The sequence below is a fragment of the Canis aureus genome, chromosome 11 (genome assembly GCF_053574225.1).
Source record: "Canis aureus isolate CA01 chromosome 11, VMU_Caureus_v.1.0, whole genome shotgun sequence".
Taxonomy (NCBI): domain Eukaryota; kingdom Metazoa; phylum Chordata; class Mammalia; order Carnivora; family Canidae; genus Canis; species Canis aureus.
In genome coordinates, this window is record NC_135621.1 from 38315257 (window position 1) to 38332110 (window position 16854).

Here is a 16854-nt window from a genome sequence, read left to right on the forward strand (position 1 = left end):
CTATAACTCAAAAAAACAAAAAACACCAAACAAAACCAAACAAAAAATATAACCCAAGTAATCCACAATTGAACAATAGGAAAAGGACTTGAATAGATATTTTTCTAAAGAAGACATACAAATGGCAAACAAGTACATGAAAAGGAGCTAAACTTCATTAATCATTAGGGAAATGCAAATCAAAACCACAATGATTGCTTGGATGCCTGGGTGGCTCAGTGGTTGAGTGTCTGCCTTTGACTCAGGTCATGATCCTGGGGTCCTGGGATCCAGTCCTGCATCGGGCTCCCTGCAGGGAGCCTGCTTCTCCCTCTGCCTGTGTCTCTGCCTTTCTCTCTGTCCCTCTCATGAATAAATAAATAAATTCTAAAAAAAAAAAAAATATTTATTTTAGTGGGGAGGAGCAGAAGGAGAGGGAAAGGGAGGGAGAGAGGAAAAGAGAATCTCTTTTACAGATTCCCCACTGAGCACAGAGCCCAGCTGGGGCTCAATCCCACATCCTGAGACCATAACCCCAGCCCAACCAAGAGTTGAATGCTCAATGGACTGAACCACTCAGATGTCCCTCAGATCTTGCTTTTAAAGACCGTATTCAGAGGTGTCACTACAAGGCTTTGGGATAGCTTGTTGACCAGAAAGGATTTAGAAGTATCAGTCCATTGCGCCCATAGTTTCCAGCAGATGGATCCATGAGCCTGCAACATTTTGTCAGTGAGAACTTGGCTGATCTGACAGGAGGAGTGGCTGAAGAGAGAGGGAAGGATGCCTTGGATTTAACTTTGTTATCATTTGTTCCCTTTATATAAGCTCTATAAAAGCCTCAGTTGTAAAAGCCTTGATGTCAAAGTTACTTAAGGGACCTCATTCTATTTCAGGAGACTATGGGAAATGTACATGAATGACATATTTTCTTCATCTTTGTTGTATCCATTCCTAGAACAAGTACGTTTAAGATAATACAAGCTCGGGGCATTGAATTGAGATACTACTGTTTTCTAGTTTCTTCCCTATTTATGTCACCTTGGGGTCCAACAAGAGAGGGCAAGCATTTTCAAAGTTTTTCAAGATCTTTAACACCTCTCCTAGGTCACTTTTCTCATTTCTTAAAAATACAGCCATAAATAGCTCTTTTAATACTATAAATCCTACCTCCTCCTGCTAACTTCCTGCTTTTACTCAGGAAAATAAAGCATTCTCTTCCTTACAATATAAAATCCTTAGTACTTTAATCCACTATTTCCCTTTGAGATTTCCAACTAAAATACTTCCTTCTGCACTGAAAGACCTCTGAAGTATATCCATCCCTTCAGTACATTGACAATTTTACTTCCCTATTATATGTTTTCCTTTATTTCATTTTTTTCTTGAAGTAAAATTTACGTAAAATAGAACTAACCATTTTATGAATTTATTTTTTTAAAAATAAATTTATTTTTTATTGGTGTTCAATTTGCCAACATACAGAATAACACCCAGTGCTCATCCTGTTAAGTGCCCGCCACCCAGTCACCCTCACCCCCCGCCCCCCGCCCTCCTCCCCTTCCACCACCCCTAGTTCGTTTCCCAGAGTTAGGAGTCTTCATGTTCTGTCTCCCTTTCTGATATTTCCCACCCATTTCTTCTCCCTTCCCCTCTATTCCCTTTCACTATTATTTATATTCCCCAAATGAATGAGATCATATAATGTTTGTCCTTCTCCAATTGACTTACTTCACTCAGCATAATACCCTCCAGTTCCATCCACATCTAAGCAAATGGTGGGTATTTGTCATTTCTAATGGCTGAGTAAAATTCCATTGTATACATAGACCACACCTTCTTTATCCATTCATCTTTCGATGGACACTGAGGCTCCTTCCACAGTTTGGCTATTGTGGACATTGCTGCTAGAAACATCGGGGTGCAGGTGTCCCGGTTCATTGCATCTGTATCTTTGGGGTAAATCTCCAGCAGTGCAATTGCTGGGTCATAGGGCAGATCTATTTTTAACCCTTTGAGGAACCTTCACACAGTTTTCCAGAGTGGCTGCACCATTTCACATTCCCACCAACAGTGCAAGAGGGTTCCCTTTTCTCCGCATCCTCTCCAACATTTGTGGTTTCCTGCCAGAACTAACCATTTTAAAGTGTACAATTCAGTGGTCTTTAGTACATTCATAATGATGTGCAACCATTACCTCTAGTTATGAAACATTTTCATTACCCCAAAAGGAAACTCTAAGCCCATTAAACAGTCACTCTCTATTCCCTGCTTCCCCACAACTCCTGGTAACCACTAATATGTTTTCTGTCTCTATAGATCCACCTATTCTATGTATTTCATATAAATTTTTTAAATTTAATTTTTAAAAATTTCATTATTATTATTTATTAGAAAAAGTTTTTAGTCATGTGGCTTATTTTTTTTGTATATTTTTTAAATTGGAGTTCTATTTGCCAACATATAGCATAACACCCAGTGCTCATCCTGTCAAGTGCCCCCCTCAGTGCCTGTCACCCCGTCACCCCATCCCCCCGCTCAACTCCCATTCCACTACCCAGAGTTAGGAGTCTCTCATGTTCTGTCTCCCTCACTAATATTTCCTACTCATTTTCTTTCCTTTCCCCTATAATCCTTTCACTATTTTTTTATATTCCCCAAATGAATGAAGCCATATAATGTTTGTCCTTCTCCGATTGACTTACTTCACTCAGCAGAATACCCTCCAGTTCCATCCACGTTGAAGCAAATGGTGGGTATTCATCATTTCTAATGGTTAATATCCCATTGTATATATAGACCACATCTTTATCCATTCATCTTTTGATGGACACCAAGGCTCCTTCCACAGTTTAGCTATTGTGGACATGCTGCTATAAACATTGGGGGTGCAGGTGTCCTGCATTTCACTGCATCTGTGTCTTTGGGATAAGTCCCCAGCAGTGCAATTCCTCTTTGAGGAACCTCCACACAGTTTTCCAGAGTGGCTGCACCAGTTCATATTCCCACCAACAGTGCAAGAGGGTTCCCCTTTCTCCACATCCTTGTTTCCCATCTTAATTTTCACCATTCTCACTGGTGTGAGGTGGTATCTCATTGTGGTTTTGATTTGTATTTCCCTGATGGCAAGGGATGCAGAGCATTTTTTCATGTGCTTGTTGGCCATGTCTGTGTCTTCCTCTCTGATACTTCTGTTCATGTCTTTTGCCCGTTTCATGATTGGATTGTTTGTTTCTTTGCTGTCAAGTTTAATAAGTTCTTTATGGATCTTGGATACTAGCCCTTTATCTGATATGTCATTGCAAATATCGTCTCCTATTCTGTAGGTTGTCTTTTAGTTTTGTTGACTGTTTCTTTTGCTGTGCCGAAGCTTTTTTTGATCCCGAGTGCCAGGATTGAGTCTTGCATCGGGCTCCCTGCAGGGACCCTGCCTCTCCCTCTGTCTGTGTCTGTGCCTCTCTCTCTCTGTCTCTCATGAATAAATAAATAAAATCCTTTTTAAAAAATATTTAGCTCTTCTATTTAGGTCTTTGATGTATTTTGAGTATATTTTTATATGTGGTGTCAGGTAAGGTTTTTAAATTTATTTTTATGTCATGATAAATTTGAAATCTTTACTGTTAACAAATAATGACAGGAAAGGATGATTATTGATATTGCAATTAATTTTTGTGAAAAGTTTAGACTTTAAAAGTAGTTTAGGAGTTTTACCAGGAGAATTTTATGTATATAAAGCAATCTTATAAAACACAAATCTGGAATTTTAGCACTATAATTTTATTAATTAATTTATTTTGGAGAAAAAGAGAAAGTATGTGTGCACATGTGGGGGTGGTGGGGGAGGGACAGGGACAAGCAGACTCTAAGCATTGAACATGGAGCCTGAGATAGGGCTAGATCTCATGACCCTGAGATGACAACCCCTGAGATCAGGACCCTGAGATCAGGACTTGAGTCAAAATCAAGAGTTGGATGTTTACCTGACTGTGCCACCCAGGCTTTCCTATTTTGATAGTTTTTTGAAGTGACTGCTTAAATACCCCCATTCACCAGGAAGAACTTTCAAAGTATATATTTAAGAACAGATAATATATAATTTTCTAAGATCTTTATGTTCAGAGGTCTTGAATCTTAAATGTATTGAATGAATGATAATTATAATAATAGCTAAATTTATAGCACAGTAGACTTAAAGAACTTTTTATAATTTTAATCTCACTGTAGCATTTTATAAACATATACTTAGTATGAATTATTGTCTATGTCTTATGTAAGGGGAGGTAGGTTTCAGATATTGACCAACTTGACCAAAATGTCATAATTAATAGGGAATGAAACCAAGGACTTATACTTGAAATTTTTGGCTCTAAACTTTAAGCTATTGGAACTACCCTACCCTTTGCCATGGAATGTTAGATATCCTCAACATATTAATAGGTGTTGTTTGGGAAAAAAAATTCAAAGCTATAAACAATTTTGCTTCTAAAATTACATATATATGTATATATGAAAAACTGAGCAGCATGTGTATAGTTATTTTCATGCAACAAGTTCCCATTATGTAATGGTTTGCCTCAGAGCAGCAAGATGTTGAATGAGTGATGTACGAGTGAAACAAGTTATGTCCTTTGTGTAAAACAAAGATATATTCAACAGTAAGTGTTAAACTTCCATATGTGTTCTGTCAAGTAATTTGGAAGAAGACTGAACCACGGGATGCTGCCTGTCACCTCCTTCACATCCTCCAAAAGGTAGAGAATGTGGTGCTGGTCTTGGGCCTCCTAACATCTGTTCATGAGAGACACAGAAGAGAAACAGGGCCATGAGTTTCATCAAGAATCACAGTGAAAGTAGAATTCACAAGGAAGTGGAAAACGTACTACCCTAATTGTTTATGTTTTTGTTTTTTTCATTCAAGAATGTAGAATTCCTTTATAGTTTTTAGGGAAGAATTCTACATATTAAGATATTTGATGGCGTGTGTGAGAATTGACTTACAGTAGAAGGCAGATACATTCCCTTTCTTTTCCCAGAAAAAAACTTTCAAAACATTCCTCCCAGGTGATGCTTTATTCTTTTTCTGGAATGGTTAATAAGGCATTGAAATATCCTTGGAATTTCTTGCCGTATGTATTACCTGGGAATGATGAAAAGAGGGAAACCAAAACAAGATGAAAATCATATGGAAGGGAAAATGCTAGCAATTTTAGCATTTGTTTGGCAATTGTTTAGATATATAGGTGGATCAAATTTTTTTTTAAAGATTTATTTATTCATGAGAAACACAGAGAGAGAGAGAGGCAGAGGGAGAAGCAGGCTCCATTCAGGGAGCCCAACGCGGGACTCAATCCCAGGACTCCAGGATCAAGCCCTGAGCCAAAGGCAGATGCTCAACCGCTGAGCCACCCAGGTGTCCCTAGGTGGATTGAATGTTATAGCTTATAATGGGCTGAAATGATTTTTAGAGATAATTTTCCTGTGATCATGGCTTTGTGAAAGGCGAAAAGGATTTAACACAGTAAGGTAGATTCAGTGTATTTGCTAGACAAACTCTTTCAAGTGTAACATTCTATGGAAAATGTCTCCAACATTATGTCCTTAGTTTGTGGATGGTATATTTCAGAGGAAAAGATGATATAGTTTTTTCCATAAGCATTTATTTTACCAAATGGGAGTAAGATTATGATTTTCATTGAAAATCCAATATTTTCTTTATAAGTTTTACATTCTTAAAGAGTTAAAGGGGTTGAAATTGGCCTCTTTAGGGTTTGGGTGGTTGGGCAGGCCTTAAGGTGGCTGCAGTCCCTGGACTGGTCACCTCTAGTTGGGCAATTATTCAGTGCTCTGGTGGCCAGAGTGGAATTCAGGCTGACAATGTGCTCTAGAAATGGTTGAATAGTAAACCTGAGTCTCTGACAATTTTGTGGTGTATTATTACTGGCTCTGTATTGACTCCTCTACAAAATGTCTTTTACATGAATGGGAAATAAACTTTTAGCTTGTTTATTTCACTGTTTTATTGGGGGACACTCTGATACCAGCTGAATTTAATTCTAATGAATGCAGATGATAACATTTACATTTGTTCTGTAAACATAATTAAGTCTGCTTTGTCAATGGCAGTGGTTCTCAAACTTTGCTGCATTGAAGAAATTTTTTATTACTGAAACAAGTAGGGAAAGTAATGATATCCTAACTTATTGATTGGATCTATTTTGAGCAATATTTAGACAGTAGTAATTTTTTAAAAAGATTTTATTTATTTGTTCATGAGAGACACAGAAAGAGGCAGAGACACAGACAGAGGGAGAAGCAGGGTCCCTTCAAGGAGCCCAAAGTCGGACTCGATCCCAGATGTCGGGATCACGCTGTGAGTCCAAGGCAGATGCTCAACTGCTGAGCCACCCAGTTGTCCCTACACAGTAATAATTTTGTAAATATTGGCTCTCCTCCACCACCCCAACCAGTGTTTAAATGTATAGACTGGTAGTTTTCAACTCTGGCTGTCCATTAGAATTAGCTGGAGAGCTTTTAATAATTTTTGTGCCCAGGCTGTCCCCCAGAGCATTGTCCGGATCTCCGACGGAAGTCTTTTGACTTTTTGTTTTATCTTAAACTGATTATTTCCTAAGCTTGTTGCTCTTCTTGTGTTTTCTTCTCACAAAACTTCTGGGTTAGTTTCATTGTTTCTTGAATATTATGACTTTATTTTTCTTTTAACTTCTTTGTTTCTTCTTAATTTCTTTTTAAAATTTTTTAGCCTACATACTTAAATAATTTTCCACAAAGACAGTGTAGAAATAGGAATGCTTGTTCCCTCAAAAACGTCTTTAGGTTACTTTCACAAAGAATTCTAGGTTCAAAATAATTATCACTCATAATTTTATTATTATTATTATTTTTTAAAAAGATTATTTATTGGGATCCCTGGGTGGCGCAACGGTCTGGCACCTGCCTTTGGCCCAGGGCGCGATCCTGGAGACCCGGGATCGAATCCCACGTCAGGCTCCCGGTGCATGGAGCCTGCTTCTCCCTCTGCCTGTGTCTCTGCCTCTCTCTCTCCCTGTGTGACTATCATAAAAAAAAAAAAAGATTATTTATTTATGATAGACATAGAGAGAGAGAGAGAGAAAGAGGCAGAGACACAGGAGGAGGGAGAAGCAGGCTCCATGCTGGGAGTCTGACGCGGGACTCGATCCCGGGAACTCCAGGATCGCGCCCTGGGCCAAAGGCAGGTGCTAAATCGCTGAGCCACCCAGGGATCCCATCACTCATAATTTTAAAGGAATTGATCCGGATCCTTCTCTAACATTGTCTGATAATGAATCTTAAGGTCATTCAATTTCTATCCCTTCGTTAGTAACCTGTTCTTTTCCTTGTCCCACCACCTTGAGGAGCTTTTAGGCTATTCTTTATATTTTTAATATTCTTAAATTTCAGTAAAACATAGGTAGATATTTATTTTTTCCCTATTTTCCCCACTTTGTAATTATAAATCCTGTCAGTCTGAATACTGATGTCTTTTTTCAGCTCTTTCAATTTTTCTTCCATTTTTGTTTATTTTCCTACTTGCATATTTTGGATTAATTTTTGGAACTATTATTTTTTTAAAATATTTTATTTATTTATTCATAGACACACACACACACAGAGAGAGAGAGAGAGAGAGAGGCAGAGACACAGGCAGAGAGAGGAGCCCGCATCATACAGAGGGCCTGATGTGGGACTCGATCCCAGGTCTCCAGGATCACACCCCACGCTGCAGGCGGCGCCAAACCGGAGCGCCACCGGGGCTGCCCATTTTTGGAACTACTATTGCATGGACTTTGGGCATCTTTAATTTATCCTTTATATCTTTCTTTCATACTTTTTATCTCTATGACTTCTTGCCCTATATTACCTGGAAGATTTTTGTCTTCAAGCCCTTTATTACATTTTCAAATGTTGCTCATCCTATTTATTAATTTAACTTTCTTGTTCTCTGATTGTTCCATTTCAAAGCAGCCTTTTCTTATTTTCTAATGTTCTATCTTCTCAAGTTTTGATGAGCACACTAACTCTTTATTTATCTTGTTTCTTCTGTCAGTTTGATTCATTCATCTTAGTTATTTTATGCTGTGGGATTTGCTCCAATATCAAAGATCGTATGTGTTTTCTCAGATTCTTTGGTGCTCTGGTGACCAGCCTACTACTACTACTACTACTACTACTACTAGTACTTCTTCTTCTTCTTCCTCTTCCTCTTCTTCTTCTTCTTCTTCTTCTTCTTCTTCTTCTTCTTCTTCTTCTTCAAGGATTGTTACTTATTTATTCATGAGAGACACAGAAAGAGAGAGGCAGAGAGACATAGGAAGAGAGAGGAGAAGCAGCCTCAATGCAGGGAGCTCGATCTGAGACTCCATCCAGGAACTCTAGGATCATGCCCTGAGCGGAAGGCAGATGCACTCAACCACTAAGCCACCCAGGCATCCCTCTATTTCTAATTTTTGAAGAACTGCCATACTATCTTAATAGCAGCTATATCATTTTACATTCACACCAATACTTTACAAGGTTACAATTTTTTCACATCATCACCAATATTTATTTTTTAAAATAATAACCAGCCTAATGAAAATAGTGATATCTCATTTAGGTTTTGATTTACATTTATGTATTTATTTGTGTGCTAATTGTCCATTTGTAGAAACACCTATTCAAGTCCTTTGCTCATGTTAAAAATCAGGTCATTTTCTTTTTTGTTTTTGAGTTTTAGGAGTTTTCCATGAATTCCAAGTATCAATTTCTTGTGTGATTTCTAGATGATTTGCAAATATTTTCACCTATTCCAGAAGTTGTCTTTTCACTCTGTTGATAATATTCTTTGATGAGCAGAAATTTCTAAGTTTGTTGTAGTCCCATTTGTCTATTTTCCTTTTATTGCTCCAGTTTTGGTACATAAGGAGGAAATCATTCCTAATTCAATTTCATGAAGCTTTTCCTCTCTGTTCTCTTCTGAGAATTTTATAGATATTTTTTGTCTCACATTTAGGTCCTTTATTCATTTTTTAAAGCAATGTAAAGAGTGTCCTTTTTTTAAATTTTAAGATTTTATTATTTATTTGAGAGAGAGAGAAAGAGACAGTGAGAGACAGAGAGAAGGGGCAGGGAAAGGGGCAGAGGAAAGGGAGAAGCAGAGTCCCCACTAAGCAGGGAGGTAGACATGGGGCTCGATCTCATGACCCGAGGATCATGACCTGAGCCAAAGGCAGATGCTTAATGGACCAATCACCCAGGTAGTCCAGATGCTTCAGTTTTTATTTAAGTTTTAGTTACTTAATGTATAGTATAATACTATGCTATACTATAGTACTATACTATAATACTATACTATAGTATAATACTAGTTTCAGGGATAGAATTTAGTGATTCATCACTTACATATAACACCCAGTGCTTATCACAAGTGCACTCCTTAATACTCATTACCTATTTAGTCCATCCCTCCTCTCCTCCGGCAACCCTCAGTTTCTTTTCTATAGTTAAGAGTCTCTTATGGTTTACCTCCCTCTCATTCCCCCATCTTTCCCTATGCTCATCTGTTTTATTTCTTAAATTTTACATATGATGGAAATCATGATATTTGTCTTTCTCTGATTTATTTTGCTTAGCATGATAAACTCTAGCTCCATCTATGTCATTGCAAACGGCAAGATTTCATCCTTCTTGATGACTGAGTAATATTCTCTCTCTTCTTTATCTATTCATCTGTTGATGGACATTTGGGCTCCTTCCATAATTTAGCTATTGTTGATAATGCTGCTATAAACATCAGGGTACACGTACCCCCTTGAGTCAGTATTTTTGTATCCTTTGGGTAAATACCTAGTAGTTCAATTGCTGGGTTGTAAGGTACCTCTATTGCTAACTTTTTGAGGAACCTCCGTACTGTTTTCCAGAGTGGCTTCATTAGTTTGCATTCCCAAGTGCAAGAGAATTCCTTTTTATCCACATCCTTGCCAACATCTTTTGTTTCCTGTGTTGTTAATTTTAGCTATCCTGACTGGAGGTGATATCTCACTGTGGTTTGGTTGGTATTTCCCTGTGGATGAGTGATGTTGAGCATCTTTTCATGTGTCTGTTGGTCATTTGTATGTCTTCTTTGGAAAAATGTCTATTCATGTCTTCTGTCCATTTCTCGATTGAATTATTTGTTTTAGGGGTGTTGAGTTGGTAAGTTCTTTTTTTTTTAAAGGATTTTATTTATTTATTCATGAGAGACACAGAGAGAAGGCAGAGACACAGGCAGAGGAAGAAGCAGGCTCCTTGCAGGGAGCCCAATGTGGGACTCAATCCTGGAACTCTGGGATCACACCGTGAGCCAAAGTCAGACGCTTAACTGCTGAGCCATCTTGGCATCTATGTTCAACTGCTGAACCACCCAGGCATCCCTGGTAAGTTCTTTATAGATTTTGGATATTAAACCTTTATCAGATATGTCATTTGTAAATATCTTCTCCCATTCTGTCAGTTGCCTTTTAGTTTTTGTTGATTGTTTCCTTTGCTATACAGAAATTTTTTTTAATCTTCATGAAGTCTCAATAGTTCAGTATTGCTTTGTTTCCCTTGCCTCTGGAGACATGTATAGTGAGAAGTTTCTATGGCTGAGGTCTCCTCTGGGATTTTGATGGATTCCTGTCTCACATTTAGGTCTTTCATTCATTTTGAATTTATTTTTGTGTATGGTGTAAGAAAGTGGTCCAGTTTCATTCTTTTGCATATTGTTGTCTAGTTTCCCAACATCATTTATTGAAGAGGCTGTCTTTTTTCCATTGGAGTCTTTCCTGCTTTGTCAAAGATTAATTGGCCAGATAGTTTTGGGTCCATTTCTGGTCATTCTGTTCTGTTTCATTGATCTATGTATCTGTTTTTGTTCATACTGTCTTGATGACTACAACTTCATAATGTATCTTGAAGTCCAGAATGTGATGTCTCCAGCTTTCCTTTTCCTTTTCAAGATTGCTTTGACTATTCAGGATCTTTCATGGTTACATACAAATTTTAGGATTGTTTGTTCTAGGTCTGTGAAAAGGGCTAGTGGTACTGTGATAGAGATTGCATTAAATGTGTAGTGTTTGGGGGCAGAATGGACATTTTAACAATATTTTTTATTCCAGTGAGCATGGAATATTTTTCCATTCTCTGTGGCCTCTTTAATTTCTTTTGTAAGTGTTCTACGGTTTTCAGAGTATAGATATTTTACTTTTTTGGTTAGGTTTATTTCTAGGTATCTTATAGTTTTTGGTGTAAATGGGATTGATTCCTTGATTTCTCTTTCTGTTGCTTCATCATTTGGTGTATAGGAATGCAATAGATTTCTGTATGTTGACTTTGTATCCTGTGACTTTGCTAAATTTGTGTGTCAGTTCTAGCAATTTTTTGTGTGAAGTCCTTTAAGTTTTCTACATAGAATAGCATGTCTACATAGAATATTATGTGAGTAGTGAAAGTTTAATCTCTTTCTTGCTGATTTGGATGCTTTTTATTTTTTTGTTCTTGTTGTCTGATTGCTGACTCTTGTCTCTATGTGTATTTTTTTTATTTCCTCATAAGCCCATTGGCTGTTTAGTAGCATATTGTTTAGTTTCCAGGTGTCTGTATTTTTTTCCAGTTTTTTCTTGTGATGAATTTTTAGTTTCTTATTTTTTAATATTTATTTATTTATTTATTTATTTATTTATTTATTTATTTATTTTTTAATGTTTCTTTTTTTTAAGATTTTATTTATTCGAGAGAGAGAGAGAGAAAGAGAGAGAGAGAGAGAGAGAGAGAGAGAGAGGCAGAGACACAGGCAGAGGGAGAGGCAGGTTCCATGCAGCGAGCCTGATGTGGGACTTGATCCCAGGTCTCCAGGATCACGCCCTGGGCTGAAGGTGGCACTAAATCGCTGAGCCACCCGGGCTGCTCGAATTTTTAGTTTCATACAGTGTAGTCAGAAAATATGTGTGATATGATTTCAGTCTCCTTAAATTTATTAGGACTCATTTTGTGGTCTAATATGCAAACTATTTCTTCATAAGACTCTGAGTTACCATCTAGTATCCTTTCATTTCACCATGCAGAACAGATCTAATGGTGACAAGCTCCCTCAGCTTTTGTTTTTCTGGGAATACCTTAACTTCTCCCTCAGTTTTGAAGGATGGTTTTCCTGGCTATAGGATTCTTGGTTGACGGTTTTTTTTTTTTTTTTTTTTTCCCTTTTAGCAGTTTGAATGTATTAACCCACATCATTCTGGCCTCTGAAGTTTCTCATTAGAAATCTACTTTTTTTTTTTTTTTTTTTAGAAATCTACTTTTTTAAAAATAAAGGATTCTATTTATTTATTCATGACACACACACACACACACACACACACACAGATGCAGAGAGACAGGCAGAGGGAGAAGCAGGCTCTACCAGGGAGCCCAACGTGGGACTCGATCTTGGGTCTCCAGGATCAGGCCCTGGGCTGGAGGCGGCTTTAAACCACTGAGCAACCTGGGTGGCCTAAGTCTTTGTATGCTTTCTGATTGTCTGGTTAAAAACTGGACATTTGAATCTAATAATGTGAAAACTTTGGCAATTAGATTCTTCCTTTTTCCAAGGGTGTGATTTTTTTTTGTTGCTGCCTTTATTGTTTTTTTTTTTTTAATTGTTGTAGGCTGTCTTTTTGCCAAAATTCTTCCTAAGATGTAAACTTAAGATATTCTCAAGTCTTTTCAGAGCCTGTGCCTTTCCCTGGACATACATGACCACTTTAAAATTTTTCCTGTATATGTAGTCACTTTTGAATGTCCCAGTCTCTAAGATTTGAGTTTTGAAAAGAGACAAAGAGGAAAATGAAGAGAGAAAAAGGGTACCAGCCTTTTATTTATTTTTTAATTTTTAAATAAAAAAAAGATCTTATTTATTTATTCATGAGAGACACACACACACAGAGGCAGAGACATAGGCAAAGGGAGAGGCAGGCTCCATGCAAGGAGCCTGATGTGGGACTCCATCTGGGGACTCCGGGATCATGCCCTGAGCTGGAAGGCAGACGCTCAACTGCTGAGGCACCCAGGCGTCCTGGGTACCAGCCCTTTAAATCTCATGGAAACCACTTTATCTAGAGAAGGAGGGGTTTGCAACAGTAAGGGGAGCTGCAGTAACAAAGGCTATCTGCCTCTTTTCTCCAATTTGATCATTAGTAGCAATCAGTCATAACAGTCACAATCAGTCACAACAGATGCCTAATATTTGAAGGTGAGGATCTTTTTGGCTCACTTTGGCTCCCCTAACAAACTGTGTGCAGTTGTTTCAGGAACATGTGTACAGTTGCTTGTCATGGTGCTGGGGGCAGCTGCTACTGTACCAAGAGCTGAAATAGGCCAAAATTAATGCAACTTACAGTTCAACCATTTCCCTTAAGTTGCAGGTCTTTAATGGACTCCAGAATTCCAAAATGGTTATATTAGAGACATTTTGCAAGGGCAATTGTCCAATGGGGGCAACAAATTCCTTGTGCTTTCTACTGTTCCATCTTCCCAGATGCAAGATACATTTTTTTTTGTTGTTGTTGTTGGCAGTTTTTTATTTTCTGACTTTCTGAAATATATCACCTGAATGTGTGTGTGTGTGTGTGTGTGTGTGTGTGTGTATGTATGTATGTGTGTGTGTTTATTATCCCTGTCTTCGGATCTGCAAGCTTTCTGCTGAGAAAAATCCCTGATAGTCTTATAATACTTTTTCTGGTACGTAATGAGGCACTTTTCTCTTTCTACTGTCAAAATTCTCCCTTTGTGACTTTTTATAGCTTGATCATAATTGTAGTGGTATAGATCTCTTTGAGTCTATTTTATTTTATTTTAAAACGTATTTATTTATTTTTTTAGAAAGAGAGAGCACAAGTGGGTGGAAGGACAGAGGGAGAGAATCTTTTTTTTTAAAATAAATTTATTTTTTATTGGTGTTCAATTTACCAACATACAGAATAACACCCAGTGCTCATCCCGCCAAGTGCCCCCCTCAGTGCCCGTCACCCATTGACCCCCACCCCCCGCCCTCCTCCCCTTCCACCACCCCTAGTTCATTTCCCAGAGTTAGGAGTCTTTATGTTCTGTCTCCCTTTCTGATATTTCCCACACATTTCTTCTCCCTTCCCTTATATTCCCTTTCACTATTATTTATATTCCCCAAATGAATGAGAACATACACTGTTTGTCCTTCTCCGATTGACTTACTTCACTCAGCATTATACCCTCCAGTTCCATCCACGTTGAAGCAAATGGTGGGTATTTGTCGTTTCTAATGGCTGAGGAATATTCCATTGTATACATAAACCACATCTTCTTTATCCATTCATCTTTTGATGGACACCGAGGCTCCTTCCACAGTTTGGCTATTGTGGACATTGCTGCTATAAACATCGGGGTGCAGGTGTCCCGGCGTTTCTTTGCATCTGAATCTTTGGGGTAAATCCCCAACAGTGCAATTGCTGGGTGATAGGGCAGGTCTATTTTTAACTCTTTGAGGAAACTCCACACAGTTTTCCTGAGTGGCTGCACCATTTCACATTCCCACCAACAGTGTAAGAGGGTTAGAAGGAGAGAATCTTAAGCTGACTCCCCACTAAGCACAGAGTCTGATATGGGGGCTTGATCTCACAACCCATGAGATCAGGACCTGAGCTGACAGCAAGAGTTGGATGCCTAACTGACTGAGTCACCCAGGCATACCTCTTTGAGTTTATTTTAGTGAGAATTTGTTGAGATTCTTGAATTTGTCTTTTTTTTTTTAAAGATTTTATTTATTTATTCATGAGAGACAGAGAGAGAGAGAGAGAGAGAGAGAGAGAGAGAGGCAGAGACACAGGCAGAGGGAGAAGTAGGCTCCATGCAAGGAGCCTGATGCGGGACTCAATCCCAGGTCTCCAGGATCACACCGGGGCTGCAGGCGGCGCTAAACCGCTGCGCCACCAGGGCTTCCCTTGAATTTGTCTTTTTATTACTCTCCTAAGATTTGGGAAGTTTTCAGCTGTTCTTTTTTCAAATAACCTCTCTCCTTTTTTTTTTTTTCTTTCTATTCTTCTGAGACTTCTTCTTCTTTTTTTTTTTTAAATAATTTTAGGATGATTTTTTTTTTTTTTTTTTTTTATGATAGAGAGAGAGAGAGAGGGAGATAAAGAGAGGCAGAGGGAGAAGCAGGCTCCATGCACCGGGAGCCCGACGTGGGATTGGATCCTAGGTCTCCAGGATCGTGCCCTGGGCCAAAGGCAGGCGCCAAACCGCTGAGCCACCCAGGGATCTCTCTTCTGAGACTTTTATATTGTTCTTGAATATCTCGCATGAATCCCTTAGGCTTTTTTTGCTTTTCTTAATACTTTTTTCTTTTTGCTCTTCTGACTCATTTTTGTTAAGTTCACTGATTATTTCTTCTGTTTAAGTTCTTTTTAATCGTTTTTTTTTTTTAAAAACTAATAGTTTCTATATCTTTGTTAATATTCTTATTTTATTCATGCCTTGTTTTCCTGACTTCATTTAGTTGGCTTTGTGTGTGTGTGTGTGTGTGTGTGTGTGTGTGTGTTTTAGCTCATTGATCATCTTTAAGATGGTTATTTTGAGTTCTTTGACCAGTAATTCATAGATATATGTTTTTTTTAGGACTTACTTCTAGAGATTTATTGTGTTTCTTAATTGGCCATGTTTCTCTATTTCTTTTTATGCCTTATGATCTCATGTTGTTAGGTATCTGTAAAAACTGTCACTTCTCCTAGTTATTATAGATTTACTCTGTATAAGGGAAGGTCTCTATCAATCAGTCTAGTTAAAAACTCTGGGGATCTCTCACGCTTTTTCTGGGAATAAGACTTCTCTGCCTTGTTTCTCAGTTAAAGTGGTTTGTCTTTTTTTTTTTTTTTTTTTTTAATTAAGGACTTGTAACCTCTTGCTTACCTTGGTATCTTTCATAATGTAACCTCTCTGATGCTGTGGTAGGTTGTTCTCAGCATCCTTCAATCTGGCTTTCAAAGTATATTACCTTTATCATTAGTTCTTTGAGTCTGGAGAGATAGAAACCATTTACTTTCTAATTTACTATTTTATTGTGGTGTTTTTAATCCCAGGGTGAGTTTTTATTTCTCTAACACAGGATTTAAGTTTGAATTGGTGTGAAATGCTTTTTTCTTTCTTTCTTTCTTTCTTTCTTTCTTTCTTTCTTTCTTTCTTTCTCTTTCTTTCCTTTTATTATTATTATTATTGTTATTATTATTATTTTTAAAAATTTGTTTATTTATGATAGACATAGAGAGAGAGAGAGAGAGAGAGAGAGAGGCAGAGACACAGGCAGAGGGAGAAGCAGGCTCCATGCTGGGAGCCTGATGTGGGACTTGATCCCGGGACTCCAGGATCGCACCCTGGGCCAAAGGCAGGCGCTAAACCGCTGAGCCACCCAGGGATCCCCTCATTATTATTATTTTTAAGAGGGTTCCCTGCTGGGCTGAGATCAAGAGTTGGATGCTTAACTGACTGAGCCACCCACGGTCTGCTGAAATGTACTTATTTTTAAATTGTGTTTCTATTGGTACTTTACTAATAGACAGGAGCCAGGTAGCAATAGGATTCATTCCCACCAAATTTTTTTTTAAGATTTTATTTATTTATTTATTTATTTATTTATTTATTTATTTATTCATAGAGACAGAGCCAGAGAGAGAGAGAGGCAGAGGCACAGGCAGAGGGAGAAGCAGGCTCCATGCTGGGAACCCGATGTGGGACTCAATCCAGAGTCTCCAGGATCAGGCCCTGGGCTGCAGGCAGTGCTAAACCCCTGCGCCACCGGGGCTGCCCCACCAAATTATCTCTTACTGTTGCTAAGAA

General features: G+C 38.1%; 1 long non-coding RNA gene across 6 annotated transcripts in view; it reads left to right on the forward strand.

Annotated features, from left to right (window-relative positions):
* The window catches only part of LOC144323906 (uncharacterized), a 137906-nt gene that overhangs the window by 46804 nt on the left and 74248 nt on the right, over window positions 1–16854 (forward strand). For 4 of the 6 annotated variants that reach the window (XR_013389251.1, XR_013389253.1, XR_013389256.1 and 1 more), the window contains exon 2: window positions 10239–10412. The exons of 1 other annotated variant lie outside the window; for it this stretch is intronic. This is a non-coding gene — a long non-coding RNA (uncharacterized LOC144323906). The remainder of the gene's footprint in view (window positions 1–10238; window positions 10413–16854) is intronic. One more of the 6 variants, XR_013389254.1, reaches the window with a different exon arrangement.